A 4,315-nucleotide genomic window follows, 5' to 3' on the forward strand; every position below is an offset into this window, starting at 1 on the left:
CAACCTGAATTTATTTATTCTAACGCAGTAAATGTAGGTGTACAGTGTACATGTAAGGTCAGATTTATTAAAAATAAAACCTGGGAGCCAAGGGTAAAAATTACAACCAAAAAGTTGTATAAATTCATAGACCCCAGAATTAATGCTCTACGAGGATACATTTAAATTTTATATCGTTTTTCTACCCGTTTTGAAAACTTTTGAAATTTGGAACCCAGGTAGAAGGTGACTAAGTTGAATTATTCTGTGTGTTCGTAGTTTATCCACTTAAGATGTTTCTGAATTGAGGCGATGTAGTCAACTTTCTTCCTTTGAATTTATATTTCCTAACATGTGGGGATTTTTCGCTTTTGACATTCCATAATGAAGTATGTAAACACCTATTTTACATATTCGTTCAATTATAAATATATCCAGATGGATCTAAGCATGACAGTTTGCATGCGGTGAACTATTAATAGTATTGAGAGCTAATTTCCATATATGTGATCTACATATTCGTTAATGCAAATTGTATCCACAATTAAATTTTAAGGTCTTAAGGCATGGCATGTCGCATGTCAGTAATAGAAGTTAATCTAAAATGTAAATTAAGTTCATGTATAAAAGTAGAGAGACTGAGAGAGTTAAGGGAGATAGATACTACCACAGAGAGAGATAGTTATAGATACGGTAGAAGAGACCTGAGTCTTCAGGCGCTTGAATTAACCATGTAACAGAAAACAATTCTTGCCTGTCTCAGTTGTCTTATTGGTGAAAATGTAACTCTTAGAACAAGTGTATAACCACCGACTGGTTATTACAAATGGCGAGCTCCCAGGTTTCACCTTAAGCAGCTGAGACAGAAAGGCAGTTAATAGTTAAGATGCTGTATGAAGACGAGGACCAGTATGAAGACCCAGACATCTACAGGAGGCTGTTAGATTGTCTGGGTGGAATCAGTAGTGTTCTGAAGACGCAGGAAACGAGTAAAAGAGATGCACTTTTACTATCAAGTTCCCTAAGAAATCTGTGGGAAGTAATGAAAAAAGAAACAACAGAGTATGACAACGGAAACAAACTAACTATGGAAACTATGATAAACAGCATTCAGATGCAAGTGGGGCAGAGAAGCACACTGGATGATGACAGCTGTGATGAAGAAACTGGAACATGGAAAGAAATGAGAAAGGGGAACATTGATGTTGTGGTCAGCGGCGTTGCTGACAAGTCTCCAGAAGATGAGATGCTGAAATTCCCTGGTGCCGAGAGGTTGCAGCTCCCCGATGGAGGCAACGACGATGTGGTCAGTGGTGTTGCTGACATAGCAAAATCTCCCGAAGTTGAGATTTTGAAAGCCCTTATGACCAGTGGTGATACGGATGTATGTAAGTCCCCAGATACAAAAATGTTGCAGTTCCCTAATGAAGACAGGTTGTCGTCCAGTGATGCTGAATTGTTTAAGTCCAGTGATGCTGAAATGTTGAAGTCTAATGATGCTGAGAAGTTGAAGTTCAATATTGACGAAATGTTACAATGCCCTGATGTTGAAAACTATGAAGACGATGGAAATGATGAACAAGTGAAGGAAAAGAATGGACTGCTTGTTGAAAAAATGGACATCGATAGGGTCACACTGAATGAAAATGAGTGTTTTTATGAGGACAAGGACAGAAATGATGAACAAGTGAAGAAAAGGAACGAACTGCATGTTGAAGAAATGGACATTAATAAGATGGCTAAACTGAATGAAAATGAGAGTAACTTTGAGGGCAATGACGGAAATGATGAAAAAGTGAAGGAAAATAATGAACTGCGTGTTGAAGAAATGGACAATGATAAGGTCGAGGCAAATGAAAAAGAGAGTCACTATGAGGACAATGACGGAAATGACGAACAAGTGAAGGAAAAGTATGAGCTGCGTACTGAGGAAAGGGACAATGATATGGTGAATTTGAATATACTTGCTTATTACAAGGATAAAGACAGAAATGAAAAACAAGGGAAGAAAACAGATGACTTGCTTGATGCGTTAGAAAGAACTGAAAAACTTAACTTGAACTTGAAAGGTACAGAGAAATGGAGGTACCCACCTCATTGCAAACTAAGGCATTTTTTTTTTCAATGAGATAAGTTGTCCATGAGTAATTTTTAATAATTATTTTTAACTTTTAATCAATGTATAGAAAAATGGAGGTAGCCACTTCACTGGAATTTTTTTTTCAATGAGTTAGTAAATGTCCAAAGATTGATTTTCATAAAATTTTCTGTTAAATATTGTATGTTGTATTTTCCTTTATTTGCATCCGATTTTTTTTTAATGCATGCCCTTTGTGAAAGATAAGTTCTTAGGCTGTTAAATGTGTACTAAATATTGATTTGATTTGATTTGAGTAAAATGTGTAAAGCAGTCTTATAATTATATTTAAATGGGTGTGGCTGTCTATGCAAAGCTGAAGTTTGTTTAAAAAAGTCCTTTAATGCTTATGTGAAGCTAAAATTGTTTTATTATTGTTAAATCTTGGTTAACTTTGATTAGAAGATGTTCAAGTACTTTGTATTATAGCTTAACATTCTATGAATTACAGAGTATAAATAGGTGTCGGTGAAATAGGTTTTAAAAAAAAAATTAAGTTCCTTAATTTTTTTTCGGTAAAAAAGGGAGATATGTGTAGTGAACCGTTAATTAGTGCTGATAACATAAATTTGAATACATGTCATTTACATATTCGTTCAATTATAAATATATCCAGATGGATCTAAGCATGACAGTTTGCATGCGGTGAACGATTAATAGTATTGAGAGCTAATTTCCATATATGTGATCTACATATTCGTTAATGCAAATTGTATCCACAATTAAATTTTAAGGTCTTAAGGCATGGCATGTCGCATGTCAGTAATAGAAGTTAATCTAAAATGTAAATTAAGTTCATGTATAAAAGTAGAGAGACTGAGAGAGTTAAGGGAGATAGATACTACCACAGAGAGAGATAGTTATAGATACGGTAGAAGAGACCCGAGTCTTCAGGCACTTGAATAAACCATGTAACAGAAAACTATTCCTGCCTGTCTCAGTTGTCTTATTGGTGAAAAAGTAACTCAAAGAACAAGTGTATAACCACCGACTGGTTATTACACTATGTAAATATAAAATTACTTCAGGTTTTTTTAAATTCATAGGCGATATTTAATTTAAACAAATAAGCAAATAAAAAGATACAGTCGATTTAAATCTAAAAGAATATATAGATAGGAATAAATGAAATAATGAATGACTGAATAAATGAAGGAGTTTTTAATGAAATTGAAAAGGGGCAGTATACACAAGTTAACATATTGACTCGTTTCAGTGTATGGAGGCGCAGTGAACTGTAAACACCTGCATCTATTTCCGAGCTTTTCTCCCATATGAATAAAGTTTGAGTTAACGTCTCCCCACATTTATTAGTTCTGTGTGCAGGATAATTTTATGACACGACTGTGTAAACAAATGGGGTCACTTATATTTAAAGTTGGCCAACTTGTGTGGTGTCCAATTACACGCATCAGTGTATGTAACTGTGTGTAAATGTGCACTCGTCTTGATTTGTCTTGTCTTGACTTGATACCACTTTCTGTGACCCCCCCTCTTATTGGTGTTTCGTCTTTTGTTCTCTCGTTCTGTCTTCCCGATTCCGTGTCATGTGACATCTCAGTATATAAGGCATTGCCGCCTGATTTCGAACAGTGCTGGGATCGCTGTTCGGCTGTCTGTTTGTGTTTTTAGACTAAACACAGTACTCATATTAAGTGCACCAGAATTAAATCAGGGGTGAAAACAACACCGAGTGACCATTGCATCAGGTTTTGATTGTTGTTTTTTTTTTGGATGAATTAGTTCTAAAATCATTCATTTCAGGCCGCCACCCGCTTCTTTGCTTCACTTCCATACGTTCAAATACATGCAAAGAAAACACTAGGGCCTGTTCCCAATGAAAAGCGATCTGACACACACCTAGAAAACGGGTAGTGTGGTCCGGTATACCGGTTAATTCAGGATCCTTATGTGCCGAGTCTGGTAGTTGGGTAGGCCTGTGTGTCCATTGAAGTGATCAGTTATTTTGTATTGCGACAACAAATCATGGCTATGTTATCTGTAAGTTGTGTAACACGTTAGTCTTAAACAACGATTAATCAGTGGTTAATGTACATTAAAATGATAGTAATAAAACGTGTGTCAAAATCGTAAGCTTTGCCCTCCAATACATTGTACTACATTTATTTTTAAAGTGAAAAACACTCGAATGGTAAACAAAGATATGGCATTTGATCAAAAGAATTTGTAACAATAACA

This window comes from Lingula anatina, chromosome 7 (assembly GCF_051362555.1).
Source record: "Lingula anatina isolate TDL-2025a chromosome 7, LinAna3.0, whole genome shotgun sequence".
NCBI classification, from domain to species: Eukaryota; Metazoa; Brachiopoda; class Lingulata; order Lingulida; family Lingulidae; genus Lingula; species Lingula anatina.